Source organism: Centrocercus urophasianus, unplaced genomic scaffold (genome assembly GCF_019232065.1).
Source record: "Centrocercus urophasianus isolate 14NV4802_14NV808 unplaced genomic scaffold, USGS_Curo_1.0 seq_26, whole genome shotgun sequence".
Taxonomy (NCBI): domain Eukaryota; kingdom Metazoa; phylum Chordata; class Aves; order Galliformes; family Phasianidae; genus Centrocercus; species Centrocercus urophasianus.
In genome coordinates, this window is record NW_024884822.1 from 271,271 (window position 1) to 287,783 (window position 16,513).

Genomic DNA, 16,513 nt, shown 5'->3' on the forward strand with positions numbered 1-16,513 from the left:
CTCTTTCAGAAGTCAAAATTAACTCCAGCTGTGCCAGTGATACAGTTCACTGTGCAGACCCACAGATGTGGGAAGGTGCTGCCAGAAAAGCAGTGAAGGGGCTTAAGGACTTCCCTGACCACCACAGCTGCTGGGAAAAAGGCGTTCTGTGCTGCTACATTCTACACCAGCTCCTGGCCCTGTCTATTCAACAGCTTTACTGCTTGACCCACCATGCAGAAAATGGTTCTTGGCTGTTACAATGTTTTAGCACAATTGCAGGAGGACTTTTTGCCCTGACTGTGCTCTGCCTTAGGGACATGGTGGCACTTTGAGGATGCCTGAAGCAGGAGCCCTGAGTCCCATCACCCAGCGCTGCTGATGCTGCAGGGAGGCCGTGATTTTTTTCATAGGGCGAGGAGGAGTCTGGGCTGCTGGGTCCTGGAAAAATAAATGGAGGGCCTCCCTGTGTGCAGAAATGGGAGCTGCGTGGATGCCACCTCCTTGTGCTGCCCACGGTGAGGTCCTTGAGGGTAGGAAAGGCTGAGTTGTGAGGGGAGCAGCATCCACATCTCTGTAGCATCAGCCATGGCCCTGGGCACCAGCCCCTCTCCTAATCACTGTATGCTCGTCTCCTGGTGGAGCATATGGCTCCCCTTATGCTGCTGTCGTGTCCAATCTCACATGGTGGCCCTGGTGCTCTTAATCAACAGGCAAGCATGTGGATGCCTTGGGAAGTGAAAGGTTTGGACAGGGGATGGAAGCAATGTGTTGGTTCCTCCCCACGCATCTTTAGGTTCTTAGGCAAAAAGTGCAAAGTGCAGCTCAGAATTCCCCTAGATGCATTTCTCCTCTGTGCTGGGGTTGGAGCATCCAAATGAGGGAGACCCCAGGATGTGGGAACAGGATGAGGAGAGGCAGTTTGGCAGGAGGAGGGTTATTGCTCCCAGTGTACCCTACCAGCACCCACACAGCACCTCCGGGGCAGGAAGAGGGGCACACATCCAAAATGTAGGAAATGCCTTGCTGGGAAGGAGCTGAGGTAAAGGGAGAAGCTACACTAGCCAATGTTTAATAGAAAAAGGACTAAAGCTAGAGACAGCTATAGAGAAATAAGAAATCCATTTTTTAATGGATTTGCCTGTGCTTTAGACTGGTTCCAAAAAGCTTGGAGTGATCCAATTAACAAGGTAATGAGTTGCTGAGATATTTACACTGCTTCTGGACAAGGCTCTGGTCCAGGGTATTAATTTGGTTGGGAGGGGGTGCACATTGCAGATAAGTTTCCATTTTTTTCCTTGTGGTTATATTCAGACTCAGACGTTATTGGTTTTTTTTTTTCAAAGGACTCCTATTATTTCTGACTTAGGGTTTGTTCCCTGTGGGTGTCAGCTCCCCTTCAAAGGAAAGAAAGGGGCTTTTCTGGGGGCAGCAAGGCTTTATGATGATCCAGGGGATAGCTGGGAGGTTGCAGGACTGAAAGGAAACCCAAAAGAAAGGACCTTCCTCCCGGGGTAGAACATCGCTATTCCAGCTCATTCCCTACTTTCTGTATTTAAAGAAGTTTGGGTGTTCTGATAAAACCCAGCTCTTAAGTTTTGGGGTAATTTGGCACAAAACCCTGGGAAGAAGGTGCAAGCAGGCTCTCCTTGAGCTCAAGGACCTTACGGGGTTTTGCTGGCCTGTTATCAGTAATAGAAACAGTGGGAAAGCAACATCCCCAGCAGCTTCTGGTTTCATTTCTCCTTTAGCCCTTGGGTCTCCAAGGTAAACTATTATATTGCCAACATTGAGTGCAGTGTTGTTTGAAAGTAGTAAGGCTCCAGATCATCAGAGGTCAGGTTGTATTTGATTTTGGCCAATTGGCAATTCCCTGTGTTTGCATCTGTTCCTGGAAGTAAATGTCTTCTTGCTTTCTGCGCCAATGCCAGCAGCAGCCAAAAGCTTCCCAGGCACCTGGGTGAGGGGAGGTCTTTACCAGCACTGCCCTAGGCTGGGGAACAGAACCTGAGCCCCCATTCCTGAGGCTTAATATTGAGCTGCTTCCAGCATCCCTGGCTGCCAGGCAGGAGAACCTGGATTCAAGCCTCAGATGGAGCAAAAATGGGTGAACCTTGCAGAGAAAAAAATGGGTTTTGTGTGTGTACGTCTTAGCTTGCAGCTGCAATCTATCATCCTGCTGCTTCCTGCAGTACCTGGCTGGTCTGTATGTGTGTTTGGCCAAAGTTCCCAGGCGCCTGGAGAAGGGAACAGGGTTAGTCCTCAGGATCCATGCATGGATGTGTTCTCTCATCCACGATGGATTGGCACAGTGTGTTTCCTGGGCAATGCAGGACTTGTCCCATGAGGATAAACCAGCTGCCTGTGGGCATGAAGTCCAACCTGAGCATGCTGAACACATCATTCTTTTGGTCCTACCGGTGGTGTCAGTCCTTTGGGTGATATATCTTGAGCACGTCGAGCTGGTACATTCTACCTGAAGTTTTGGTCAGACAGTTTTGCTGTGGGCAGTAGGGGATGGCTCAAGATGACTGTAGATTACTCTTGAAGATCTATCCCAGAATATGCCCTGGGAAGAATGGACAGCACACAGTCCTTTGAAATTGAGTACTCTGCCAAAAAATTACTTTGGTCATTTACTTTAATTCCTCCAAGTCTTGGTACTGTCAACAACTTCTTGGTTGAGTCCATTTTGCTGCATTACTTCTGCTTCGGATAAAGACTTTGAGAGTGTAAAGTTGGCTGAATTCACCCAAGGCAGAACACTAGATTGTGCTGCAGACATTTTCCAACTAGCAAAGGGGATTGACTTTAAGAGTAGAGGATTGCTGCTGAGAGTCTTCTCTGACCCAGGAAACTATGGATTACCTGCAAGATGTATTGGAATGGCTGGCGGCCAGGGGCTTCTCAGCCTTCAACTAAGGCAAAGCTAGGGAGGATGGAGAAGCTCCTTTGGAGCAATTGCCATGTCAAAAGAGCTAACACAGCTGGAGGCTTCCTGCTCGCCAAGAGGTGCTGGCAAACCTCAAGCTCACTCGTCAGAATAGGGAAGTACAAGTCTCTGGGCCCTGTTGCTTGCACGTATCTGTTGCCACTGGATTTTCTGGTAAGAACACCTCACTAATTTGTTTTCCTGATGCTCCTTCCCAGAATAATTCGGCATCAGGAGTGCAGAGATCAGTGTCCCAAGGAGGGATGCTCCCCTTGGTGGCGACATCCCGAGCAGCAGCTGCACACCTCACAGCATGCACACATTTGGGAAATGATGGTCGAGTACGACTGTCCGAACAGCACTGCTGGATGCAGATCTTTCCACAGTGCCCTGCAGGATCTTCTTCCTGCATCTTTGAGTGATGATAGAGCTGGGAAGACCTTTAAAAAAGATTGATTACGCACTAAGAAAACAAGCTTTTTTTTCTTTTTTCTCATTTCAGTCCGAAGAGTTAGGTTTCCAAGCTTTGTTTTTCAGATTTTAAAGAAATACACACACCTAGGGGGAGGCAGGCATGTTTCATTAACAGTTCAGCACAGTCCAAAACATGACAGCAAGCCTCCATTTGAAATTACCGACACACCAGAGCAGCCCTGCTGGGCTCCCTCTTTGCAGAACTGCCAGCATCGCTGCGAACTCAAACACCTGAACGTGGAGGCTGCCTCTCTATCTCCATTAAGGCTCTTTTCATGACACAGCTTATTGTCAAGCACTGTTTGCATCTCTTGCCTTCTGACCAATAATTGTTGCCGTTGGTTTGCTCTTATCCCATTTATTATATAGGTTGTTTTATGCGTTTTTACTGCTTCTTTCACCTTTCATCTAACCAAGGTGTATTTTTTCATTGCCTTTTTAACCAGTGCAGCTGGTATGAACGCATTTAGAGCATCTTTTAGAACAGTCTTCAACAACTCTAAATTAATCACTCAGAAATATTTCCTGTGATGTTCCTACCAGTTCCTAAATATTTTCAGCTTGGGCACAGTGTGTGCCTGTCTTGGTGCCCAGGCACATATCGCATTTGGGCACAGCAATAAAATCAGGTCACGACGTACCGAGATAGCTGCTAATAAGGAGTTTAATTTGGTGATCAGTTCACCCTAAGCCATTAGAAAGGGGGCAAAGATGGTAATATCCTGAAGGCAACGAATGCTTTGAGCTGGAAAATAATCAGGGTATGTTTCTGAAGCTTCAAGGATATATGATTAAGAGCCACCCGAGGTCTCCCAGGAGCTGTGCCTGCAGCCACAGTAGTGTAGGGTGCATTTATCTCCCTTTAGGTAGAGCAAAACTCGAGTCACTCAATCTGCATCACTCCCTTCAGGATACAGTCTGGGGACAAGGAGAAGAATTCTCCTCCTTTGGAAGAGATAACTCAAAAAATCCCCAGTCCAGGAGCTCTGCTTGAGGAGCAGCACGTTGCCATGCGCCGGGTGTTTTACGGGAGATGCCGGGGGCTGGCTCCTGCCTCCTGGCACTTCCTTAGAGAGAAAATAAATCTTGAATTACCTTGTTTTCATTTCCAATAAAACTGCATGCTGACAGTTGCCTTGGAGCTAATAATCTGATACGGTGCTGTGCATCTGTGAGTGTTTGTAGCACGAGTGTGCTGTTTCTGTGCTTGAGACTGACAGGGCAGCTCTGTATTGTTTTCCTACTGCTATATTGTGTTCCCAGTGCATCACAATAAAAAGAAGTGGGAAGGCAGGTGATTTATCATAATACAAAAATGAAAGGCATAATAATGTAAATTATGCACGTCATTAACCACAACCACTGCTCTACAGTGGACACAGGTTCTACAAGAAAATCGCCCTTAGGATGAAGCTACGACGACTGTCTCTGAAGGGCTTCTTTGTAGGCGCTGGAAGACCAACAAGAGGTTTGGAGAACTAGCTGAGAGTCTCATCAGTGCAGTAATAGCAACACAAGGCACAGGGTTGCACGTTCTCCCTGTACCCATGAACGTGTCAGGCACTGTGGGTGGGATCTGTATGGTTACAGTGGTCATGGAGCAGTAGCTCTTATCTCCGTGTCTACTCAAGGCGAGCGAAGTCAATGGCATGACTCACTTCATCCTACAGCTGGCAGACCAAAGATAGGTCAACTACATGGTCAATAAATAGGTCAGTAAATGGGTCAACTGCATGGCACCCCAGCGCAGGAAGCCCAAAATAGCCACCTTGGGTATCTCACTTCCACCTCTAACGTTGCTCGAGGTGAGCCCTATCCCACGCTGCTGTGTTCTCAAGAAACGTATCGGGGGGGGAGCTCATGCTTTTCCCTCTTCGAAGAAGAGTTTCAACTTTTTCATCAGATCATCTCCATCACAGGGAAGTGGTGACACTTTGCAGCAGAGAGTGGGATTTCCCAGCCCCCTCCTACCACCCAGATTCCTAACACTGGTTTACAGCAACTTAAACCTTCCTGCGTAGAATTTTCCCCTGTAAAAATTAGACCTCATGAAAATAAATAATTCCCACAGGAAATTTCAATTTGATTACAAATATTGACTTGCTTGGGGGAAGTTTTTTTCAAAAGAAAAATCCATTTGGAATCAACATTTTCAAATTAAACATGTATGTTTCACTCTGTTATAGTACTTAACTTGGAAAAACACCAATTTTGTTTCCTGTGGTTGGGGATTTTAGGAGTTGCTTCCATCCATATTTTTCTGCATGAGCTGAACAAAAGATACGTTTTTAAAACCGGGCAAAGCGGGGGGAAAAGATTTGTTTTAATTGTGAAGGATTAAAGAATGTAATGTAAAATGTTGTAAATCACTTTAGCGCTTCTAAAAGAAAAGGAAAAAAAAAGCATAAATATATGTATTAAAATGGAGCAATTTAGTGAGGATGTGGCAGCCAGAAGACAGATGCAGGAAGGGCTTGGTGTTCCACCAGCAGATAGCAGAGCTGTGGCACGGGCTCCCCCTTACTGCTGGGCTGAGCCCATGAGCATGGGGACCTGCAATACCTGGAGAAGACTGACTCTTGAGGCATCGAGGCTGGGAGGTGTTTCTAGGGATGACTGTCCTCAGTTTAGAGTTTTGCACCATATCAAAGTTGTGCTTCAGACATCATTGTCATTCTTGGGTTCAGCCTGGCTGGACAAAGGAAAACACAACAGCTCAAGATAAGCATTTTTGTCCATTTTCTCTCAGATTTGCTCTTTGCTCACTGAGAGACACCACCCCACTCTCAGAAACACAGAAGTCAAGCTGAATTACTTTGGAAACCTCATGCACTTCAGGATGGGTGCTCAGGTGTGAACAGATTGCTTCTGCCATTTATGGATTAAACATAGGTAAAAAAATAGTTCTGCTGCGTCGAATGTAAGGGCTTTGTCAAGAAGGGCAAATTGTTCTTTGTACCAAAAAAAACCCCAGTGAGCTCTATGTCCTGCTTGTTGTTGGAGGGGAAGGAGAGGGTAGGAGGAAGAAGGAGCAGGAGGAACAGCACCTTTCTGATGTAGACAAAGTTTCCATTTACTTTCACCAGTCCAGAGAGGGGCTCTGATGCAGGCCAGCCTTCAGCCCAACATGCTCTGCCAAAACAGAGTTCATTGCATAACTAACAAATGACTGTCATTAGTGTCACTGCTTGGAGATGAGGCCTCACTGGGAGCCTGGAGTGGGGACAGAGGGCTCTCCCCAGGGGGGGCCTCCCCAGGTCCCCCAGCAGCCATAGCTCAGGGCCATGCTGAAGATAAGCAAGCTCATGCAGAGATGCTGCTCACTGGAGGCATCCCAGTCCCAGCCAGAAATTACTCCAGACAGGCAAAGTGCTTTTAGGAGCACTTTATTAATAGACATGGATAACAAACCACTGGTAACAAATGCAAAAAGCCCTTGGACTAAAGGGCTGTTTGCCCAGGCAATATCCCCACTGAGCGCAGCAGCCGTTAGTCGCAGCGGGAGGCACCGGGAGCAGCTCTCACTGTCAGGAGAGCAGAGCTCCTACATCATGAAAATAAATGCCTGATCTATTTACCTTAGCAAAGGTGCAATTTCTGCACCTTGCCAGCTACACCCCACCATGCAGCCACCAGGTTCCAGCAAATGATTCTCGAGTCCTACAGAACAGCCTGGAGATGTGGTTCAGCTTTTCCCTGTGCTTGGTGTTCGGTCGCTGCTCCAGAGGGCAGTGCAGATGTCTGGTCCTTGCTCTATGATTCCTCAATATTCCTTCTCAAACAATTGTTTGTGTTTCAGATATGCTGTTCTGTGCAGACATGATTAAGCTGTTTAGGGTGAATGATGCTGCCAATGCGGATAACCTCTCATAAGGTTAATTAATCATTTGTAAACCGACCTTTGGATGTATACATTATTCATGAGTACTCCTGAACTAACAGGCTAGATAATTTCCAGCCACTGGGCTGTGTGTAGAAGTCTTCAGTAGTTCCATAGCCGAGGGTAAGTGCAGTGGTGCAGAGAGGGCAATGCCTTCGGGCACCATCTCCATGCATGGTGCCTGTTTTGCCCATCGCTCAGAGCGGAGCCCTGCTTCGGGCTGGACCACAGCACAACAGCAGCTTTTCTTCTCCACCTGCATCTTTCTTCCTTGAAGCCTGACTGACCTTAAACTATCTTGAAGACTCCTCTCCAGGAGCTTGACATTTAAAAGTGCAGTGACAGAAAATAACTTCTTCTAAAAAATACGTGTAACTTATTTATCAGCACTAGTAGAGGGAGAGAAGAATTTAAATGAAGGCATACATATACATTGTGCTTCTCAATCGTGACTTTTTGTTGATGCTGTGCAGTAGCACTGCTTTGCCTTGAGTTGAGCTGCTCAGTGCATTACGGCAGTGGGTGAAGCTTTTCCCCACCTTCCAACCCTGGGCTGGCTGAAGAAGAGCAGAAATGAGGAGAGAAAGGAGCCCTCGGTCAGCCCAGGGCCAGCAAAACTACTAGGCAAGGCATCGGTCTCAGGGGAGCTGAGGAGCTAATTTAACATTTTCCAAGCACCAAAAGCAAAAGGCAGGAAACAACAAGCCAGCATTTATTGAGAAAACACCCCATGGATCATTCTTTGTCAGATTGCATAAAGGGGGGAAAAAAAAAAAAGAAAAACAAAGGGAAAAAGAATAAAGAAACAAGAGACTAGCACTGCACAAATTGGTGAGCTCAGGACTAGGGAAACTGCCTATGTTTCTGCAGGGAAAAGCCACGTGCATCCCACATCCACCCATCCACCAGCCTGGCAGCAGCAGCCCCTGCCCAGACACCTTGCTCCCACCCAACGCAGCAGAGCCATGGGGGAGTCTCCCAAACGTGAAGCGTTCATGTATCTTTAATTATTGTTTCAGCCACGTAAATCCATGCTGAATTAAAATTCATGATGGTTCTAGGGTACAAGTGCAAACAATTTGTTCGGTAAACTTTGCTCTAATTGGCATTCTGAAAATTTCCTGTTAATCAAGCCCCTTGGGCTCAGTTTACCAGTGTAGTTCTGCCTGCGAATGTCAGTGCTCGGAGGGTGCATGCATGTATGCCAATTTTAAGGGTCTTTATATGATATTAACTCATACACCTTGTCCTCACATTAATTTGCAAGCAATTTTTTAACAACCTTCCTTGGCCTTGCCTTTTATCTTGCTGCTTCATTACTTGCGGCGAGCAAGCGAGCGGAAGAGCCATTGTAAAACTCAAAATTACATTCAAAACTGTCTCAGATCTGAATGCATCTGAAATTCCTCCCGGCGGGAGCCGTGTTTCCAGTGGCACTTGACTCCAAATGGCCATGGGGGAAAAGTGAAGGAATTCAGGCCAGCACAGTAAATGTCAGTTGTACAGGTGGTGCCGCTGTATGGAGGCTTCAGCCAAACCCACCTCGACACAGGGCTCTGCAGGTGGGGAACACTGTCGTTCTCCTGAGCTTACAGTATGAATATAAACTGAAGAGTCAAGGTATGGGCAGACCTTGTCATCTCGGTCCTGACGTGCATGGAGAATGCTCCCAGCAGGCGTTAAAGTGTAGGGGGTGGGCTGCTGCAGATCACCCCTTCCAATGTGCTGCCCTGCATAGAAGGCCCATCCAACTCTGGATCTGTTCTCCAAGCAGCTCTCTCTCCGCTGCAGTCCCCAGTTGGTCCCACCTGGGGCATCCCACCGCCAGAAGGATTTGGAAGCTTTGCAGTGGCCCCCTTTCAGTTCTGCAGCTCTATCAGGCTAGTCCTTAATTCATATCCCAAAAGGAAAACCTACCTGAGTGTCTCTTCCCACCAGCACAATCACACGGGAGAATGGAAATAACAAAATAATGAGCGTCTGACAGATCAGGGAAGCTGTGGAGAAGCTCTCTTGGATGGAAATATGCTGTAAGGAAATGCAGAATTGGCAGTTCCCTGAAGAGACTAGAGATGGTGCACAACAGCAAACTGCTCCCCTGTGAAAGCAGATAAGAAGCATAATTAGATGGCATTACAGCAGCATCAGGGTCTAGAAGCTGGAAAGAAATTGTATAGAAAGTGGAAACAGGCATGTGCTGGGGGTAGAATACAGGAATAATACAGGTTCGCAGCATGCGAGCAGCTAAGGCTGCATGCTCAAGGTTTCAGGGGAAAACAGCCAGGGTCTGCAAATGCATTAGCTGTAAAATGAGAACAGCAAGACCTGTAGGTGCAGAACTGTCTGGGGAAGGACAGAGCGCTGACCAACTGTTCAAAGCAGGAATTTGCCTCCTCTTCTTCATTTCAGGCTTTAAAAAAAGGTTAATTGTGAATGAAGCTTAACAGAACCACCTTTGAAGGGAACAGTGAAGAAGGCCAACAAAAGGAAAGAAGTTTAAAGCCGTTCGGATTTATCAAATGTATTCAGAATGAGAGGATCTGATAAGATGCACCCAGGAACACTGAACTCTTGGTGATTATCTTCAAAATTTATGAAGGCACAGAGGTCCCTGGAGATGAGAGAAGCACCTTTCTTTAAAGCGGAGACATTAAGAAAATTTGGAATAATCAACTCAATCTCAATTCCCTTCAAGAGGTTAGAAGAAAGTATTAAACGAGCAACTTGTAAGATGTAAAATGATGAATAAAATCAAAGAACATTGGTTTGTCAAGAGCCAGTCATGTCAACCCAATTTAATTTCCCTCTTTGATATGGCAACAAGCATACACGACGGCGGGGAAGCAGAAAACACAGACGTGAGGCCTCTTGCATTTTCCCATGGGACAGCCCAAAAAAAGTGAGAAAATGCCCTCTAAAACCAATCAGAGCTCAACTGGCAGAGTAACCTCTCTCAAAGAGGAGGGATCAAGAGGAGAGGAGGTTTCTCCAGCTCCAACCATCACTCTAGGGAAAGGACCATGGCCCTTCCTCTCCATGCAGACAACGGGCCACATTTCTCCAACTTGGCATCCCTGGAGTGTGGCCACATCCACAGCTTTGCCCAAGTAAAATCAAGGTTAAACCATTGTTATGCTGATTTCCAGCATCTCATGTTCCTTTACCCTTAATTTCGCCATGACGTCGGCATCCCCACTCATATTCAAGTGGACATGTTTCAATGCAGCAGTATCCCCATATTAACCTTAGGTGCTGATACTGAGCCAAGAAGATGCTCTCAGTGGGCTTTAGGCACTCCACCCACCTTGACAGCAGAGCAAATCCCAGCAACCTGCAAAGTGTGAATGTGACCATGGAGGCTTTGCCACTCCGTTCCAGACAGATGGATGGATGAGGGCTCCTGCAAGCCGTGATCAAGGGACTTGGTGAGCTGTAGCACAGCTGCTGGAGAAATGCAGGAACAGAAGCTTTTGATACAGTTTCAAACAATGTGTAATTATCAGGTAGCTGAAAATTAGCCCATCTGTGCCTCGGGAAAAGACAATGAGAAGTTATGTGTTACTAATGGCTGAAAAGAGCTGGCAACACAAAACAGGGAATCTTCAGTAAACTTTTCTTTAAGGTAATATAATTACACGATGTAATCCCCAAATCTCCCAACTTTTTGGTGGCTTCTGATAAAGCTTGTGAGGTCTTCATCCTTCTTTCATTTTCGTCTCCTCATTGCAGCCAGCGTGGATGCTGGCACTTCGTGCCATGCCAGCCGTCTGGCTGGGCTACCTTCAGCAGCAGATGTGGGTGACATAAGCTGCCTTTGCAACAGAGCAGCTAACAACTTCTATCAGGTTTTCCTAAAGCAGATTGTAAATACCCGCATGCCTTTGCCACAGCCTCGCTATCTGAAAGCAAAGCACACAAACTTACAATACTGTTTTGAACAAAATTTCTATGCTGATAGAGTTGGCAGGCCAGAGTCCAGGTCTCTAATCCAGGTCAACACACATGCAAGCATCAGCACAGTTCAGATTTAGACCCCTTTTTGTTTTCTCTGCTTTTGGTCATTGCTGATCCAGCATGCAAAACAAAAAGGGAAAAGAAAAAAGAAAAGAAAAAGAGCATGCTTTTTTTTTTTTACTGAAGTGCCTTGAGGATCCAGTGATAAGGTCTTTGGGGGTCAGGGAAGCAAAACTGGAATAGCATAAAACTCATGCAAATAGCCTGGGCAGGGTAAATAGCTCATGATTTTTTTATTCATACTTTTGTCTGTGGAATAACTGGGAGCAAATTGCTTTTTCCTCTCCCAGTTCAAATTATTCAGAGACTTTTTCTGCTGATTTTTGCTATTCTCCCTATTGCGAGCGTTTGCTCTCGAAGATGGCCCGCTTAGCTCTGAATGGAAAGCAAATGTTGCCTTCACCTTCAGTGAACTTTGAAGCAATTGATTTTACCGGCATAAAAGAAAAGCTGAAAAGCGACCGCTCGTGGTTTTTGTAGAGGATGGGTTTTGCCATTTCACAACTGTCTGTGCATGAAGAAGAGGTGTCTCGGAAGAGAGATGACAGCTGCTCTTTCGTCTCGTCCCAGCTCAGCCAACAGCCCTGTCCTCTTCAGCAGGTGGGGCAAAAGCCCACACCGTCAGCATCTCGCCAGCCACCACGCTTTAAACAATTCGTAATAGGGAGCATTCCAGCAAAATTATTCTCACTGGCTTTTGTCTGATAATCTGAGGTCACGAAAACAAACTGCTTCCTCTCTGCTCTCTCCAGCACTGCGGCGAGAAATGCAGCCAAGCTCCGGCACCGAGAATAAAGGCAGAGTTGGCACAAACACAGGAGCTTCTTAAATGAGTTTGCCATTAGCCGGAAGGGCTGCAAATTGAAGCGAAGATAAGCCCCTTAGCATTTCCCTTCTTTAATCCAAGCCTCATAAAAGCGGAGATGTGTTCCTATTCAGTGGGCTTTATACAGAGGCAGGTATTTCATTTACCCAAAAACCCCTGGATCGGATAAATTATTAATGTTATTTATAAAGGCAATTCTGCCATTCAGCAACTTCTTTTGGATCCCTACGCTTAATCTCACTGCTTAGCATAAGATACACTCCAGTTAAAAGGCAAAATCACATTCCTTTACAAGGCCTGCAAAATAACGGAGTGCTGAGGTGCCTGAAAAAGGGTTGTAGTTTAAATACCGCTTTAAAGACTAATACATTTATCAGTGGCAAACACAAGCACTAACTTGTGCTTGCTTGCATCCTCCCTGCGTGCTGGCTGCGGCCTCATTCGCACGCATCGAGAGCCGTCAGATCTGCTCAGAGCGGCAGGGATGCAAAGCGCCCTTGTGCTAATACAAGCCTTCCTAAGGCAGCTTGGTGGTTGGGTGAGGCGGCAAGTTTCCCTGTCCTCTCCTGGCATTGCCCTGCAGAGTGCCCCCAGACACCCACATTGGTTGTTGGTTTCTGCAGGATCCCCAGTAGCAAGGTGCTACCATGGGTACCGATGTCCTGAGGTCAGCTGATGGTGTCAGGATGCTCTACACCACAAAATGGCTCATAGGGGACCCTGGGAGAGCCACCACCACCACAGGGACATCACAGATCATCTCGGCCCCAGGAAAGCCAGCACGGGTTATCACCGTGAAGAGCAAGGGAAGAAGCGGGAGGAGCTGGGAGTCCTGGGGCTCAGCCGGCATCAAGATTTCAGCTGCAATCTGGGGCACAGTGCAGCAGCTCCCATAGCAGAGTGGTGGTGCAGCACTGCTCCAGAAAAAGGGAGAAAATGGGTATTTCGGGGTAAATGCTGAGGAAGAGGAGACTCAGCATCTCTGAAAACAGATCTGTTGAGTCCTCTAGGATAAGAACAACAGCTTCTTGCTCTCGCGTCAGAATTACATACAGAATTAACTAAAACATGATATTCTGAGAGCTTCTGGATGAGAAACATTCACAACTGATGTGTGGAAAAAGTGTAGTTGCTAACCAAACATTAGAAAGGACCTGAACTACATGACTAAGGAGAGTCAGCGTAAGAAGAGCTCGACCCCAGGAAGGGGCTTGGAAAGCAGAACAATGCCAGCTACACAAACCCAGCACACAGAAAGAATCCTGGCTCTTTCTTAGCAGGTAATTTTGAATTAGCTGAGGGAAGATGATGCACCTTAAAATGCATCTTTCTGAGAATGTGGGGATCAAGAAATGGAGGCTACAGCAACGTGGCATCAGCGGGAATTTTTGCTAGAAGTGGTAAAAAGCAGAAGGAACACACCAAACCTGGCACTGTGTTTGGACAGCTCGCATGTCTGACACAAATAGCATTTAGAAATGCTACTTGAAATGTCAAAGAGGCCTCTTGGTGTAACAGGGATGTTCTCTCTGACCCACTTGCCCCCAGAAAACAGGGATGGCTGCAGCGGGGCTATGGATGGAGTATCCCTCAGCAGGCACATCCAAACATAGGACACTCACCTCCTGGCTCCCATGGGCAACTCTCAGCCCCAGATACATCCTGGTTGCAGTCACAGCAGCTGTGAGCCATCCTCTGAATTTGAGGGCGATGCACATGTCACATGCAGGGGAAGAGTGCTGCCTGCGAGCTGCAAAGAGGTTTGGAAAATTTCTCATTAAACGTTTTCTCCATGCAATACATATGATCCCCAAATCCTTTTTTCAGCATTTTCCCCTCCAAAGCCTGCACTACAAACAGTTTAATTGAACAGCCAGCGCTGGCTGATGTTTTGTTTCGCCACAATTTGAACCAAGGCAAAGTATTTTTGTTTACTGAACTTGCTCCACCTTTTCACAGCAGGGTTACAACAGCAGTGTGTATTGCTCACGGATGGTGCTGCTTCTAGGGAAGAAGGGCTCGGGGGGATTTGGGATTTGTGTTCTCTCCTGGGCTGGATGCTGAGGACAAGCGGTGGCTCGTGGGTGGCAGTGTGGTTTGCCTTTGATCAGCTGTGAGCAGGGAGGGCTCCTGTGGCTGCACTTGGAGCTGGAGATGCCTAAGCTATCGGTACCACAGAGCAGCACGCTTTAATGTCAGAAAAAAAACCAACAAAAAAACTTATTATAAGATTGTAAGTTTGTTCAAGGAGCTGGAATGAAATATTTAAACACAGCACCACAGTATTTTATTCTCACAAAAATGCCGAAATGCCACTTGCAAATCAGAAATGTTTTAAAATTTGCTTTGAAATAGCAGCATTTGTGTGCAACTGTGAGGGGCTTTGTATTTTTTGTGGGTTTTTTTTGTTTGGTTTTGTTGTTGTTGTTTTTTTTTCTACAAAGAAACAAACGGGAAGAAAAGAGCTGAAATATTGACCATTTCCTCACAAATGAGATGTCTGCTTCTCAGTCTGTTCTGGTGAGTCTGTTTGGAGCCATCATTCCCATCTGGAGCAGAGAGAATCAGCCTCGAGAGCAGCCTATGTTGTTGCATCCAGCATTCAAATTATATTATCTTTGTTCCTTACACTGACGACAAGACATTTAGGTTGGAGAACTCCAGTGGGCATTAGAGCTGCTCTGAAGGGCTTACATGATTTGAAGAAAATGTCATAAAAGAAACACAAGTTCTTGTACAAAAACACAGATGTCCTACTTTTTTATTATTATTGGGGCAGTTTTTGCTTTCTTTAGGTACGGTTTATTTGTTTGCAGTTTTTAATTTCCCTTTATATATATCAGACATTGTTAAATATAGGAACTCAATTTGTTTCAAGCTCTGTTTAAAGTCTCAGTTACTTTCTTATGCATCTCCTGGCTGCTCCCAACCAGTGCACAGCTCCAGCCAGGCAGCCCAGAGCCACCCAAGTTCCTCAGCTCCTGGGTCCAGGCCATGTTCAGGCTGCACTCAAATTCAGTCAACATAAATTCAAATGCTGAATTCAAATGTCTAATGTCCAATTCAAATTCAGCACTGGAGGTTCAAAGTGCTATTAGGAAAGGGTTATTCACTAATAGTGACCAAGATATACTTGAATTCAGTATCTTAGCAGGATGAAAAAGCCTGAAATCCCCTAAGACGGTGGCTGACTTTAAAAAGATCTGAATTGTGTACAGTTTGTTCATAGGGTTTTTAATACAAAATTCAAAGAACCGCAAGGATAAAATGTTGGCAAGAAGCATAAACACAGCTTAAAAATAACACATGAAAGTGTCAGAAGAAATGTATATCACTTATCCAAAACATTGAGGATCAGAAATAGCTGATATGGTCGAAAAGAGAGGTAGTGTATGCGAAGAACAAAAATCCTTCAAAACTGAAATGGGTCTAAACAGACAGCGCAGGCAAGGATGTGTCTTGGCCAGTTAAATGTACACTGATAATGTCAGGGTAGTGAAAGATTCAAAGGCACGAAAGATAGCTTCCTCAGCAGCTGTGTGAGTGGGACAGACCCAGAGATTTTCTAGTCCCTAGGCGGGAGGAAGAAGCTATTGTGGTCACAGGCGTTCCTCTCCGGCTTCAGCTGTCCTGTATGTAACCAACCTTTGGGAAGTCAGCAGATCTCCAGCTTGCAAGCTCCTCTAAATCCTCCTTGAGATACAATCCAAATGAGACAGCGTAAAATCTCACACAAGCAGTAGATGCACTGTAAAATAAGATAAATTCAGACCGTTTTAGCAGCGCAGCAAACAGGACCTCCTACCACCTCCTGCTGACCCCGATTCCCCTTCCTCCTCCCCCATTACTTCACCAGCTCACTCATGTTTTGGGCTCTGCTTTTGTGATTTCTTGCTGCTCCTCTCTGAGCCCACCCATGCACATTTATCTCCAAGGCACATAAAGCTGGCTGCGATACCACGTACTCTAAAAGCACATCCTGACACAGTTCCCACTTTACAGGTGGAACAGCACCGAAAACGTAACCGTGCTTGAAAACCTGCACACATCTGGTGGCACATTAGCTGATGCTTTTGGCTCTGTGCTTTACTTCCTCACCTGCTTCTGGCTGCTGCAAATGGGAAGGCAAAACTCCCGTGATCACCGTGCAGGTGATTAAGGGAAATTGCACTGCTGAAGTGCTCTGTGGCTGCAGCCCTGCTTCAGCTCTCGTCTTGCCTGCTGGTAAGCTGCCAACAAGAGGGAAGTGTAGGCATAAAATGAATAGCAGAAGAGATTGCAGGTAATTATGTTTCTTAAGCTGTTAACAGGATTGGCCATTTGATAAATGAGAGGATTTGGGAATGTTTTGTCACTGACAAGCCATTGTAAGATCAGAGTGGAAACAGGAATGTTTCCCTTCCATAGC

The 16,513-nt window shown here is 46.2% G+C and overlaps 1 long non-coding RNA gene across 14 annotated transcripts in view; it reads right to left on the reverse strand.

Annotated features, from left to right (window-relative positions):
* Window positions 1–1,126: 1,126 nt before the first annotated feature.
* The window catches only part of LOC122164244, a 49,567-nt gene continuing 34,180 nt past the window's right edge, over window positions 1,127–16,513 (reverse strand). For 8 of the 14 annotated variants that reach the window (XR_006170164.1, XR_006170165.1, XR_006170168.1 and 5 more), the window contains 6 exons: window positions 16,204–16,334; window positions 15,751–15,853; window positions 13,728–13,855; window positions 10,570–10,706; window positions 9,183–9,363; window positions 5,726–6,077 (listed from right to left, as the gene is read on the reverse strand). This is a non-coding gene — a long non-coding RNA (uncharacterized LOC122164244). Of the gene's footprint in view, window positions 3,352–5,079; window positions 5,655–5,725; window positions 6,078–9,182; window positions 9,364–10,569; window positions 10,710–13,727; window positions 13,856–15,750; window positions 15,854–16,203; window positions 16,335–16,513 lie in introns of those variants that run through there. The other 6 variants (XR_006170160.1, XR_006170162.1, XR_006170166.1 and 3 more) reach the window with 6 other exon arrangements.